Raw genomic sequence first — 15,494 nt, 5'->3', positions numbered from 1 at the left:
AGGTGCAGTATACCCGGCACTGTGGGGAGAGGGGGTGGTTCGCATTGGATGCGAAGCTGAGGGGCAGCCAAGAAGCCCGAGTGCCTACCGCACCTCCTCCCCCAGCCGACACCGAAGAGTCTGAATAAGGGCAGCGGAGTCCCGTTGCAATTGTCCCCCGTTGGGACCACAAGTGAGTGTGTGTTAAAAGTACTGTATTGAAAGTTTTGCAAATGACAAGTAAATGATTAACCGAGAAGATTCACCTGATTAAGAACCTGATTTGCACCGGTCGTTGCCGGCAACTGGTCCCCGTTGGGACCCCTTTTCTGCGTAGGAACTACTACGAACAAGCCCGAGAACTAGCAGGGCAACCACGAACTTGTGGTTTGTAAATAAAAACGTTTTTCTAAGACTTAACCGTTACCGCCTCCAGAGAGGCTGATTTGGAGGATGGGCCTGGAGGGAAGTGATGGCCCAGGCCCGCCACTAACGCAACCGGTGGGGATCCTCCGGGGGTTTCAGAGGTTCCCCATGGACGTGGGTCCCCTGAAAAGGACAGAACCCGCTCGGGCAACTTGTGCTGGACTGGGATCAAGGGGTGCTGCCTGTTTGCTTAGGGGCAGCATCAGGGCCAGGTGGGAGAGAGCGGAAGCCGTAACCGTTAGCAATGTTTAAGTAAGAGTACCTCCCTATGTGGGAAGATGTTATTATGCTTGTAATCTGTTTTACCGTTTATCTTTTCCAGTTGTGAAAATAAAACCGGTGATGGACGGGCAGCCCGCGGACGGTCTGCATTTTACTAAGGGGGAATGTGGCGCCCTGGACAAGCCAGGGGCCATAGGTAACTACACCAACACACCCCACACTCCCGGTCAGGCACACCTAAGTCAGACAAAAACCCTTGTTGCCTTCCTCCAGGGGCTGATGTCCACACCAGGGGGTGGCCAAGGCGGTTGGTCCCGCCCACCGAGGAGTTCACAGTCCTGGAAGCGGGAATACCAGGCAGATCTGTTTGGAAGTGAAAGTGGAAGGAAGGAAAGTGGTAAAGGAGCAGCCTGAAGTTGGTCCGGGTGTGTGGCCCGGACGTATCAGCAAGGTTGGCAGACGGTGGTGACCGTCTGCAGGAGTGGCCTATTGGAGCTAACCGTAAGGACCGTGGATGGGCGGTGGCCCGGCGGTACCGGACCGGCACACAAAGAGAAGCCAGCACCATCCGGCAGGGGCTTACGGACCCCGGCAAGGCTAGGAGTCGCCGTGAATTTGCCAAATCCGTTAGCGAAGGGAACCTCCTGGGTTTCCCAGCAGCCAAGTCCCGACAGAAGGCAACCGTCCAACCGTTAGAGGGAAACACAGTCACCGCCAAGGCTAAAGTTCCCAGGGCCAGAGCCTGCGGGCAAAAGGGGCTCCTTCAGCCCATATCCAAGCTGGGGGTGCGGGTTACCGGTGGGAACACATTGGAACTGTACACACTTTACACAGGTGCAGGGAAAGGCAGTCACCATCAATCTGCCGGGAGGAGAAACACCGCAGCCATCTGTGGGACCCGTCCATCCAGCCGTGTGTTTTACCGAGAACTGTGTCTTCGTCATTGGCTGAGTGAGTACCACCGTGCCGTGCGGCACAGCGCTGCCCCTGCGACCCTGCACCTCATCAGGCCCCGCAACCCGCCTGCCATTCATCCCTACCCCATCACCGGGCCCCAGGACAACCAACCCCTTACCCACGGAGGGGAGAACTAACATCCAGGCTGCTCCCTGTCATCGCTCCCGGGATCCCCGTCCAGAGCAGCGGTGGTGTCACCAATATCACCACAACCGTGGGTGGCGTCACGGACAATAACCAAATCCCCACAATCCAATCCCCACCCTTTTCACTCACGGGCGAGGAACGCCGCTCGAGTTCCCGGGATCCGGCCCACCGCTCGAGCCACCACTGAGCAGCAGCAGCAGCGGCTGGACCTGAGCAGTGGGAGAGCGCAGCGTCCCCTCCTCCGCCCGCGACACAAACAGATTGCTAAAAACACAAAGTAAAGAAGTGGAGAACACCCTGATGTGCCTGAAAGACCATAAATTCACTAAAGTGCAGGGTGTGGTGGAAGACTAGAGAACTACAGCAAATAAAGGGTTGCTCAAATTATACATCTAAATGGGAATCTCCATGGCTAGGAAATTTGGGATAAGTGGAAGGAAAAGGGAGTCAGGAGAATTGGTCAATTGATCTCAGATAACACGTTTAAGACTATCTCGTAACTGCAAGAGGATTATGGTCTTAAGGCCCCGTTACATGCAACGACATCGCTAATGAGATGTGGTTGGCGTCACGGAATTCGTGATACACATTCGGCGTCGTTAGTGACGTCGTTGTGTGTTACACGTACGAACGACCGCTAATGATGTCAAATACTCACCAAATCGTTGATTGTTGACACGTCGTCCATTTCCCAAATGTCAGCACACATCGGTACGTGTGACACCCCAGGAACGACGAACAACACCGTACCTGCGTCCTGCCGGCAACGAGGTGGGCATGACTTCCATGTGGCTGCTCTTCGCCCCTCCGCTTCAATTAGACGCCTGTCATGTGACGTCGCTGTGACGCTGCACGAACCACCCCCTTAGAAAAGAGGCTGTTCACCGGCAGGCAAACTGCCTCTTTTCTAAGGGGGCGGTTGGTGCGGCGTCACAGCGACGTCGCTAGGAAGGTAAGTATGTGTGATGGCTCCTAGAGATATTGTGTGCCACAGGCAGCGATTTGCCCGTGACGCACAAACAACGGGGGCGGCTGCTTTCACGAGCGACATCGCTAGCGATGTCGCTGCGTGTAAAGCCCCCTTTACTCTTGATACTAGAGACTTCTACAAATACCTTCAGATGAGACATGCATTTTTAGCGGCTTTCACAAGGGAGAATCCAGTTGTCCTAGAGACAAATAAGGTAGTTCAGCTAATTGGGAGATCAGTATTTTCATGTAGGGTAAAATCACTATCACTATACCCTACTGTAATTGATTTTGAAACATGGTGATCAGGACCTTAAAGAGAAGTGGGAAGTGGGAAGCTGAGATTGGTCCAATAGAAAAGGAGCAGTGGGCAGAAATTTTGGAAAAATGTCCCCTCCTCTGTCTTATGCAGGCGTCACATGATACGATCTATCGTGCAATCGCACGAGCGATCGTACCCGCCCCCCTCGTTTGTGCGTCACGGGCAATTAGTTGCCCATGGTGCACAAAGTCGTTAAGCCGCCGTCACACGTACTTACCTGCTGAGCGACGTTGCTGTGGGCGGCTAACATCCACTTCCTGAAGGGGGTGGGTCGTTCGGCGTCACAGCAACGTCACATAGCGGCCGGCCAATAGAAGCGGAAGGGCGGAGATGAGTGGGACGTTAACATCCCGCCCACCTCCTTCCTTCCGCATAGCTGGTGGGAGCCGCGGGACGCAGGTAAGCTGTGTTCATCATTCCCGGGGTGTCACACGGAGCGATGTGTGCTGCCGGGTATGATGAACAACCGGTGCAAAGAAAAATAAACGACTTTTTAAAAATAAACGATGTGTCAAAGATACACGATTTGCGAATGTTCTGCGTGGCTCATAGGTGTCACACGGGACAACGTCGTAAACGATGCTGGATGTGCGTCACGAAAACCATGACCCCGATGACATATTGCACGATAGATCGTCTCGTGTGACGCTCGCATTAGTGAATCACATAGACTCTCAATTATAGCTGATTCACAATTTGTACAGGACACCAGAATTTCTGTATGGAATTGGGGAAGAGGGTATCCAAAGTGTCCTTGATGTGGCCTGGAAGGCGCAAATCTCTTGCATATTGTTAGGTCCGGATGATGGTGGATCCTCTGGGCCGTGCACCAGACTCCCCCAGTGAGGCAACCTGGAGCTAACCCCTATACAGGGACTGTTCGGTCGCCCCACCAGAGGGCCTAGGTACACGGTAGCCGGAGTACTAGCGGGACCGGGATACCGTCCCTCAGGGAACGGGTAGAACGGAGTCTTTAGAACCACAGAGTTCTTGGAGACAATTAAGGGAGTCCGGTACGGGTGCTGGTTAGGAAGCTCAGACGGGATCCGGGTTAGCTGGATGTGACGGGGAGGCAGCCGGGTGAAGCCGGGGATCACAGACAGGCACAGGCAGATGTAACGGTGGTGGGATTCCCCGCTGACGGACACCGGAGGACCTCTAGGCAAACCCAGATTCAGGAGCCGGTTACGGAGGCAGAGCAGACTCTACGAAAGAGACAGAGTTAGCACAGGCAAGGCACATGGGGACCTGGACTCCTAGCTTGCAGAACTTGACGAACAGGCGATGCCCTCCAGGCAGGGAGCTCCTAATATACCTGACCCTGACTGATGTAATATCCTGTTTAGGGAGTGCAGGGCCTTTAAGAGGAAGTCAGTGACCGCGCGTGCGCCCTAATGCACATGCGTGACGCCCGGGTGCCGGAGGCCAGAGCAGGGAGCGGTGCCGAGGAGGACATGTGGCTGGAGGCAGGAGACCCGGGGACAGGAGCGGTGAGTGAGAAACGACATCGGGACCCGGGGAGCGTGACAGTACCCCCCCCAGGCCCCTCTCCCCGCAACCGGGACAGAAAGGCACGAATCAGAGGAGTACCCACATTCTCCCGGGGTTCCCAGGACCTATCCTTGGGACCATAACCTGCCCAATCGACCAGGAAGTACTGCCGTCCCCTGACGGTCTTCATGGCCACGATATCTCTTACCACATAGATGTCATCATCGGCTATGGGAGGAGGAGGACAGGCATCAGAGGAGAAGGGACCGAGGACAACAGGTTTCAGCAAGGACACATGGAAGGAGTTGGGTATCCGCATGGAGGGCGGTAGCTGCAACTTGTAGGACACCTCGTTGATCTTCCTGAGGACCTTGAAGGGACCGATGTACCGCGGACCCAGCTTGTACGAAGGAATCTTGAGTCGGACGTACTTGGAGGCAAGCCAGACCAAGTCCCCAGGAGAGAAGCAAGGAGGATCAAGACGTCTCTTGTCCGCATGTTTCTTCATTCGTGCAGCAGCATTTCCCAGGGAGGTCTTGACTGAGGCCCATATAGCGGAGAAGTCTCTCGCCAGGGCATCTGCTGCAGGTACATCGGAAGCTGGAGAGACTGGTAACGGCACAGAAGGCTGAAGACCATAGACAACATGGAAGGGAGAACTGGAGGTGGATTCGCTGACCTGGTGGTTATGAGAGAATTCAGCCCAAGGAAGGAGCGTGGACCAGTTGTCCTGGTGGACATTGACGTAGTGACGAAGGAAGGTGGTCATGATCTGGTTGACTCGTTCCACTTGTCCGTTTGACTGAGGGTGGTAGGCAGAGGAAAAGTCCAGAGACACCCCCAGGTGTTCACAGAGAGCCCTCCAGAAGCGTGAGGTGAATTGGGTTCCTCTGTCGGACACGATATGGGCAGGTAAGCCATGCAGCCGGAAGATGTGCTGTATGAAGGCATCCGCAAGCTCTTGAGCAGAGGGCAATCCGGCCATAGGAACAAAATGAGCCATTTTCGAGAATCGGTCCACCACGACCCAGATGACCGTATGACCGGAGGACAAGGGCAAGTCCGTGACAAAGTCCATGGCTATGTGTTGCCATGGAATGGAAGGAGTCGGCAGAGGGAGAAGAGAACCAAAGGGCAGGTGCTTAGGCGTCTTGTTCCGGGCACAGGAGGAACATGCAGAGACGAAGGCGGTGACATCCATACGAAGAGACGGCCACCAATAGTGACGGGCGATGACGCCCCAGGTTTTCTTCTGGCCGGCATGTCCGGCCATTTTCGAGGAGTGTCCCCATTGGAGGACCTTGAGTCGGTCGGTCTCCGTGACGTACGTCTTCCCAGGAGGGATCTGTGCCAGGGAGACGGGAGCCACCGGGATGACCTTGCTAGGACAGATGATGGGCTGGCTTGGCTCCTCCTCTTGGTCTACCGGAACAAAGGACCGAGACAGGGCATCCGCCCGTACGTTCTTGTCCGCAGGCCGATAGTGTAGCTGAAAATCAAACCTGGCGAAGAAGAGAGACCAACGTGCTTGGCGCGGATTCAGCCTTTGAGCGGAGCGTATATACTCTAGGTTTTTGTGGTCAGTATAGATGATCACCGGGTAAACCGCTCCCTCCAGGAGATATCGCCATTCCTCCAACGCCATCTTAACGGCCAGGAGCTCTCGATCACCAATGGTATAATTGCGTTCTGGGGCTGAGAAGACCTTGGAGAAGAAGCCGCAGGTGACCATCTTCCCGGTGGCGGATTTCTGCATAAGTACGGCTCCTGCCCCTGCGGAGGAGGCGTCAACCTCCAGGGTGAATTGGCGGTTCAACTCAGGACGGTGAAGGATGGGAGAAGAAGCAAAGGACCGCTTCAGAGAGCAGTAGGCGGCTTCGGCCTCGGGTGTCCAAGCCTTCGGATTGGCCCCCTTCTTGGTCAGGGCGGAGAGCGGAGCAGTTAGGGTCGAGAAGTGAGGGACGAACTGGCGATAGTAGTTAGCAAAACCGAGGAAACGTTGGATGGCTTTTAGTCCAGAAGGAGGAGGCCAGTCGAGGATAGCAGAGACCTTCCCGGGATCCATCTGCAGTCCAGTGTCCGATATTACATAGCCCAAAAAGGGGAGAGATGATTGTTCGAACACACACTTCTCGTGTTTGGCGTATAAGCGATTCTTCCTCAGCCTCTGTAGCACGATTTTCACGTGCTCTCTGTGGGTACGTAGGTCTGGGGAGTAGATTAAGATGTCGTCCATGTATACGACTACACAGACATAGAGGAGGTCCCTGAACACGTCGTTCACCAGCTCCTGGAAGACTGCCGGAGCATTGCAAAGGCCAAGGGCATCACGCAATATTCATAGTGCCCGTCCCGGGTGTTGAAGGCGGTCTTCCACTCGTCCCCGAAGCGTATGCGAACCAGGTTGTAAGCTCCACGGAGATCCAATTTGGTGAATATACGGGCTCCCCGGAGCCGATCGAAGAGTTCAGGGATAAGAGGCAGGGGGTATTTGTTTTTCACTGTGATCTGGTTTAGTCCCCGGTAATCGATACAGGGCCGTAGGTCGCCTTCTTTTTTCTTGACGAAGAAGAAGCCCGCACCAGCCGGGGACGAGGACCTGCGAATGAACCCCCGTGCCAGGTTCTCGGTGATGTATTCAGACATGGCCCGGGTCTCAGCAGGGGACAAAGGGTATATCCGTCCCCGAGGGGGTGTGGTTCCCGGCAGAAGGTCAATGGCACAGTCGTAGGGTCGATGTGGAGGCAATACCTCCGACTCCTTTTTATCGAACACATCTGCGAAGGACCAATAGGCTGGAGGAAGACCAGGTAAGGAGTCCGGGGCTGGAGGACGACGGACGGGCTGGACTGACTGGAGGCAGTTCTCATGACAAGACGGGCCCCAGCGGATGATTTCTCCAGTACGCCAGCTGACCGTAGGTTCATGTACCCGTAACCAGGGTAAACCCAGCAGAAGCGGATGAGACATGCGTGGTAGAACATAGAAGGCGATTTCTTCGGTGTGTAGCGCACCGATACGCAGTTTCACAGGTTTAGTGACGAACAGGACGGAATCAGAGAGGGGTTTCCCATCCACAGAGGCTATCACAAGCGGTGTCTGCAGCGGGGTGACAGGTAACTGGTACTTGTCAACTGTGGCCTGGTGGATGAAGTTACCCGCTGCCCCGGAGTCGAGATATGCCTCTGCCGTGAAGCGGGTTTCTCCTGTTGTCACCTGTACAGTCCATGTCACTGGGTCAGAGAGCTTCCCAGTACCTAGGGTGGCCTCTCCTACCAACCCTAGGCTTTGGAGTTTCCCGGTTTCGCTGGGCAGGCATGCACCTGGTGTGCACCATCTCCACAATAGAAGCAGAGACTCTTGGCGGCTCGTTCCGCTCGACGCTGCTCGGAGGACCGTAGCCGGTCCACTTGCATGGACTCCATGGGCTCATGGATGGAGGAGCCAGAGAGCCCGGATGAGGAGAGGATAGGCTTCTGTGGAGAAGCGGAGTGCCTAACAGGGCGCCGCTCGCGGGACATTTCCTTAGACCTTTCTTGGAAGCGGAGGTCTATCCGGGTTGCGAGGGCGATCAGGGAGTCCAAGGTGGAGGGGACGTCTCGACCGGCCAGCTCGTCCTTGATACGACTGGTAAGCCCCTCCCAGAAGGCGGCAGTCAAGGCTTCATTGTTCCACCCCAACTCAGATGCCAGCGTGCGGAACCGGATGGCATACTGACCAACTGTCAAAGTTCCTTGGCGTAGCCTGAGGAGGGATGAGGCGGATGAAGAAGCACGTCCGGGTTCATCGAACGCGGTGCGGAAGGTGTGCAGGAATTCCTGGATGTTGGTGGTTACTGGATCTTCCCTCTCCCACAAGGGGTTCATCCATGCCAGTGCTTCACCCTCCAGATGAGACATGATGAAGGCAACTTCAGCTTGGTCGGAAGCGAAGAGATGTGGGAGCAGTTTGAAGTGCAGCGAGCACTGGTTCAAGAATCCACGGCAGTTCTTGGGGTCCCCGGCAAACCGAGGCGGAGAGGCTAGTCTCAGTTGCGAGGTCGCAGACGTTGTCCCTACGGAAGCCGTGGATGTGGCGGAAGTGGACAGGGACGTGGCTGTGGATTGCAGTGTGTTCAGGCGGGTGTCCACTGACGTCATGAAGGCCAACATACGGGATTGGGTCTCTCGCTGACGTACCAGCTCCTGCTGCAATCCGGCCAGTTGGGATGCTAGTGCTTCGGTGGGATCCATGGCCTGTTCGTTCTGTTAGGTCCGGGTGATGGTGGATCCTCTGGGTCGTGCACCAGACTCCCCCAGTGAGGCAACCTGGAGCTAACCCCTATACAGGGACTGTCCGGTCGCCCCACCAGAGGGCCTAGGTACACGGTAGCCGGAGTACTAGCGGGACCGGGATAGAGTCTCTCAGGGAACGGGTAGAACGGAGTCTTTAGAACCACAGAGTTCTTGGAGACAATTAAGGGAGTCCGGTACGGGTGCTGGTTAGGAAGCTCAGACGGGATCCGGGTTAGCTGGATGTGACGGGGAGGCAGCCGGGTGAAGCTGGGGATCACAGACAGGCACAGGCAGATGTAACGGTGGTGGGATTCCCCGCTGACGGACACCGGAGGACCTCTAGGCAAACCCAGATTCAGGAGCCGGTTACGGAGGCAGAGCAGACTCTACGAAAGAGACAGAGTTAGCACAGGCAAGGCACATGGGGACCTGGACTCCTAGCTTGCAGAACTTGACGAACAGGCGACGCCCTCCAGGCAGGGAGCTCCTAATATACCTGACCCTGACTGATGTAATATCCTGTTTAGGGAGTGCAGGGCCTTTAAGAGGAAGTCAGTGACCGCGCGCGCACCCTAATGCACATGCGTGACGTCCGGGTGCCGGAGGCCAGAGCAGGGAGTGGTGCCGAGGAGGACGTGTGGCTGGAGGCAGGAGACCCGGGGACAGGAGCGGTGAGTGAGAAATGACGTCGGGACCCAGGGAGCGTGACACATATGATGTGGTCCTGCACAGAATTAGAAAGATATCAGTATAAAGTAGTAGACCTGATTAACAGAGGAAAAATCCTCTGGTCTGTGTATTGGGGTATGTGGAAGATCTTCCAGCTAATAAAGTGGGTAAGGTGACTGCTGCCAAAATGTTATACTTAGCACGCAAACTGATAGTGTACCGCCCCAGTGCAAGCAGCCGGGCGTCTGCTCGGATCCGGATCCGCTGTGGCTCTAGGGGTCTCTGGACTCGGGAGGGCCCACGCGGACACCCGAAATAAAAGGGGGGTATTTACAAGGGATTTTGTTATTAGAGTTCGTGACGCCATTCACAGTCCGTGGTAAGGTGTAGTACCACCGCTGCTGTGGTGAGTGCCCGGTGGTGATGGTATGGCAGCTAGGTGTTAAACCCCTCCGTGGGTAGGGGGAGAATGCCCCGGGGCTTGGTGGTGGTGAGTGGGGAGCGCCGTTTGGGAAGAAAGGGTCACTGCATACTCACTCAGTCCAATAACGCTGACACCGACAACTTGTAAACCGGAATTCTTAGCACCTCTGTAGCAGGGAGGGAGCACGCTGGGATCCCGTGCCCGATGGTGTTAATCTTTAGCCTGTGACCTTTTCCTTGACACTTTCTTTACTGGTTGGCCCCTGAAGTGGGAAACTAGTTGGGTCCCGCTGACCCGTATGGCTAATGGACTGAGCTTGCTCTCAGGGTTCACGCTTGGGATTTTCTGGACTGTGTATTGGGAAAGTCCTATCCCCCTCGTTGCGCTAGTTCCCCGATTTTGGAGCAGGTGGAGGACGAATCATGAAGTTTTCACCCTCGTTGGGTAAATTACCAGGAAGCTTGAAGTTACTTCCCGGCCTGGGATCCACGTACCCCGCTGTGCCCTGGCCCCTGCCCGGAGATGCCTCAAGGCAGCCGGCTGCCCTGCTCGGCAGTTCCGTGCCCCTTGACACGATCCCCTGCGACCGGGGTTCCAGCTCCTACCAGGTCTAGACCAACATCTGCCACCTAGTGACTGAGGAGCCCAGCTCCTAACCTCCTCCATCGACTTGTGACCTCTCCTCTCGAGAGTCACCACTTGACTGACTACTCCTGACACTCTTGACCCTCCCAACTAACCCCCCAAAATGGGCGGCCCTATTCCCTTCAAGCTACCCATTGGTGTGTCTGGTGGGTGTGGTGCAGAGTGTTTCTAGGATTTTTGATTGGCTTGTTCTTAGCAACATCAAAGGCCAGGGACCCGTAACCAAGGAGGAGATGGACACTATGCAGAAGGGCAGATTGCACAATGTCCTGTGACGACCTGATAGGCCAGGGCGTCACCTTCCCCCTTGTTTAAACGTAGCTCGTCCCCGAGTACAGGCCCCCACAGGTTTTTTTTTTTTTTCTTTTTTTCAAAACTGTTAAAAAAGTAAGATAGGGTTCACATATTTTGAATATTGAATATATTTTAGAACTTTCATCCCAAGCAGGGGAGGCACTTTTCTTAAACGTTACTTAACTATAGAGAGTTAATCGCCCATTGGTGAGACGCCACCGGTTTTTGTGGTAATGGAGGCTCAACCTGCTTCATTGCAGCCCCTTCCTGCTCCTGTGACAGTCCAGTCCCAATGTCCCAGATCCCATTATCCCGCCACCCAAACAATCTAAACCCCTGGAATCCTACGGTGCGTCCGTGACCAGGTTAAGGTCCCGGGTGTGGTCTTAGGCCATGTGCCCACGCTGCGAAAAATGCACGGAATGTGCCGCGATTTTTTCACGGAAATTCCGCGGATTTTTCAAAAATCTGCAGCACAGCGAGTCCCCAGCCATTTCTATGGCATTTGGGGATTGCTGTGCCCATGCTGCGGTTTGTTCCGCAGCGGAAATAATGCGGTATTTCCCTGCGGAAAAATCTGCAGCATGTGAATTATTCCTGCGGATTTCTCTAGCCTTAGATGACTCTGGTTGGCACAGGAGGTGCAACTATATACAATACACAAGTTCGTGTTGGTCACGCCAGTCCTATGACCATGGTCCATATTTACTTATATATATCTAAAACATAACGGAGTCCATGTACTGATTGTACACTCTGTAAAGGAGTCTGGTTGTTAATCAGGTAACTTCTTTGTTCATTTGTAATTGGTTATTGAAGCATACATTTGCTAACATCTCTTCATGAAAAACAATAAACTGTGAAAACTAATAAACAAAAACATTGATACCTAACAATTCTATGACATCGTAAAACTACTGGCATTATAACATCTTTCTCAATAGTAGATGGCCGGTTCCCGTAGCCACGCTTCCTTATGACTACGTGCTACCGACGCCGACATGATCCCTTCTTCAAACATCACATGCTAGGATACCTCTAGGGCATACCAGCCCCGCTCCCCGCAGTGCCAGGTGTAGGTAACCATTTCCTCAGGTTGAAGGTTGCGCTCGGGCTGGCCCCAAGTGAGATGCTGCGCCACATCTCTTTGGGACACAAACACCCCAGCAGTGAGAACTGCCTCTCGGATGAAACCCCATCCTTGCTCGGGGTCAAACCGGTCTACAAGGCCACGGCACCATGACCCCTTAACCCGGGAGGCAGCATTCCTCACTTGCTCTTTTTCTGTTCTATTACGGGCGGCAAGCTCCCGTCGTCGCCGGTCTCGGGTTGCTATCTCGGCTTCTAACTGGTATTGGAGTTGTTCCTAGTAGGGGGAGTCAGCGTCCGGCCTCAGCTCCCTTACTTGCTTTGGCTTGATGTGGACTCTTGCGGCTCCAAGAGCCATCGGGATGCCACGCGGTACTGGAACCGGTGGTTCTGCAGGCTTCGCTTCCGTAGCTGTGCACTGAAGAACCGACTGCTCTGCAGCCGGAGTTGCAGGGTCCGGGTGCTCCACCTCTGAGGACAGGCCCGGGGATGCATCCGGGTCTGGTCTGGCCGGGGCCTGGACGACCGCTGTCATGACTGGGATGATGGTCGAGACCGGGGCTTCTGTAGCTGGAAACTCATACACTAATACTGCGAGTTCCGCTGCCGGAATTGTTGTGGGCAGCTCGGTGCCCACCGAGGACTGGGTAGGTGACGGTGGAATGCTTGCTGCGAGCGGGGGCAGTCCGGATCCCTCAGGCACAGTGGCCGGATTTTTGGCAATCAGTAGGGACTGGGAAACCGCTTACCCTCTCTTCACGTGGGACTTCCATCTCACGGGCTCGCACCGCCATCGCCAGGCTCCTTATCTCTTCCCTCCAGTGGTTCAGTATGAAAAGGGACTGCGTCCTTATTCTCCTGCACAATTGTTCTGTTTCTTTCTCTATCCATGTCGCGGTCCCGGGAAAATCACGTTCCGGTGACTAGTCTCGCTCCGCCATCTTGCCTCTGTGTTGTCCAGGAATGTTATCGCAGAGTTCTGGCATCCCTGCTCCACTTCCGCTGTTGTTACATTCCGGCACGCCCCCTCGGTTTTCACTCAGCACTTTTTCGCGTGCTGTGGCCCTCTGGGAACTTCCAGTTCTGGCCTCACACGCAAGACGAAGGGCAGGGCTTAGGCTTTGCGCGGTTTCTCGGGGATGACAGCATTTTGGCGCGAAAAGATGGCGTAAAATGGTGGAATTGGCGGGAAGAGGAATTTTGACTTGCGGTTTTTAGCTTCAAGGCGCACGTCACCCAGGTAAGTGGGTCCTGCTCGTATCCTGTTTGTGACACCAGAAGTTTCGAGGTGTACCGCCCCAGCGCGAGCAGCCGGGCTGCTGTTCAGATCCGGATCCACGGTGGCTCTAGGGGTCTCCGGACTCGGGAGGGGCCGTGCGGACACCCGAAATAAAAGGGTGGTATTTACAAGGGATTTTGTTATTTGAGTTCGTGACGCAACCCACGGTTCGTGGTAAGGTGTAGTACCACCGCTGCTGTGGAGAGTGCCCGGTGGCGATGGTATGGCAGCTAGGTGTTTAACCCCTTCATGGGTAGGGGGAGAATGCCCCGGGGTTTGGTGGTGGTGAGAGGGGAGCGCCGTTGGGGAAGAAAGGGTCACTGCGTACTCACTCAGTCCAATAACGCTGACACCGACAACTTGTAAACCGTAATTCTTAGCACCTCTGTAGCAGGGAGGGAGCACGCTGGAATCCTGTGCCCGATGGTGTTGCTTGTTAGCCTGTGACCTTTTCCTTGGCACTTTCTTTACTGGTTGGCCCCTGTAGTGTGAAACTAGTTGGGTCCCGCTCACCCGTATGGCTAATGGAGTGAGTTTGCTCTCAGGGTTCACGTTTGTGATTTTCTGGACTGTGTATTGGGAAAGTCCTATCTCCCTCGTTGCGCTAGTACCCCTATTTTGAAGCGGGTGGAGGATGAATCATGAAGTCTTCGCCCTCGTCGGGCAAATTACCAAGACGCTTGAAGCAACTTTCCGGCCTAGGGTCCATGTACCCCGCCGTGCCCTGGCCCCTGCCCAGAGATGGCTCAAGGCCGCCGGCTGCCCTGCTCGGCAGTTCCATGCCCCTTGACACGATCCCCTGCGACCGGGTTTCCAGCTCCTACCAGGCTCAGACCAACGTCTGCCACCTAGTGACTGAGGAGCCCAGCTCCTAACCTCCTCCAATGACTTGTGACCTCTCCTCTCGAGAGTCTCCACTTGACTGACTACTCCTGACACTCCTGACCCTCCCAACCAACCCCCCAAATGGGCGGCTTATTCCCTTCAGGCTACCCATTGGTGTGTCTGGTGGGTGTGGTGCAGAGTGTTTCTAGGATTTTTGATTAGCTCGTTCTTAGCAACACCAAAGGCCAGGGACCCATAACCAAGGAGGAGATGGACACCATGCAGAAGGGCAGATTGCACAACGTCCTGTAATGACCTGATAGGCTAGGGCGTTACAATAGCACAACATTGGCTGTACTCGGAGGGTCCAACTAAAAAGGAATGTGTTAAAAAGGTTAACTGGTTCATAAACTTGTAGAAAAGTATATTTAAAAAAAGAAGGGCTATTAATAAATATGAACAGTTGTGGGAAATAAGGGTAGATGAATCTGAGCTAGCATCTAGGGAGTTGGTTAGATTTAGATTAGGATTAATCTGATATTTCTAGGTTGGGAGTATATAATTTAGGACTATTGGAATCTCAAATAGGGGAGATCAGGGTATGAAACAAAGATTGAATGTTTGAGTCCTGCTTTTTATCTGCTATTTGATGGTGTGTCACTTCAAAATGTGGTTTTAACCTCAAAATACTTGTATATTCTCAAGATATAAGTGGATATTGCAAATTTATGAATCATCTTTCATTTCTGGCAATGCATCATAATGATTTTTGTTAAAAAACTGTAATAAAAACTTTAATAAAAATTCAGTAAAGTGCATTTTATTTTCTTGTGTAACAAATCACTTCTTCTATTCTAAATAATAACTATAAATGGAGACGAAAATATCACCTTGTATTGATACTTCATTCCATGAAACACACCAGGGGTGATGTATCTGAAATAGCCTAGTTAGCCATTTTCCCTCCTCAGTGTCATGTGACTCATTAGCGTTACAAGGTCTTGGGTGTGAATGGAGAGCAGGTGTGGTGAATTTCGTGTTATCACACACTCTCTTACTGGTCACTGAATGGCTCCTCATGGCAAAGAATTCTCTGAGAATCTGAAAAAAAGAATTGTTGCTCTTCATAAAGATGGCCTAGGCTATAAGAAGATTATCAACACCCTGAACCTGACCTTTAGCATAGTGGCCAAGATCATACAGTGGTTTAACAAGAGAGCTTCCACTCAGAACAGGGCTCTGAGTGGAATCTCCCCCCAACTGCATAAGTGCGTCAGCTTGACCAGTGGGAAATGTTCCCTGGGTAAAACAACAGGGGACAGGATCCGAGAGATTCTCTCCCTAAGACAGCGATCTACTCGTATAGCTAGAGCCATGGCGGCCTCCAACAACTCTGGGATGGAGTATTGCACCAGAGGATCCCTCATCCTACCTGACAACCCCTCCATGAAATGACGCCTAAGTGTAGGTCATTGCACTGGG

Source organism: Anomaloglossus baeobatrachus, chromosome 10 (genome assembly GCF_048569485.1).
Source record: "Anomaloglossus baeobatrachus isolate aAnoBae1 chromosome 10, aAnoBae1.hap1, whole genome shotgun sequence".
NCBI classification, from domain to species: Eukaryota; Metazoa; Chordata; class Amphibia; order Anura; family Aromobatidae; genus Anomaloglossus; species Anomaloglossus baeobatrachus.
Note: the sequence above shows the minus strand (reverse complement) of the source record.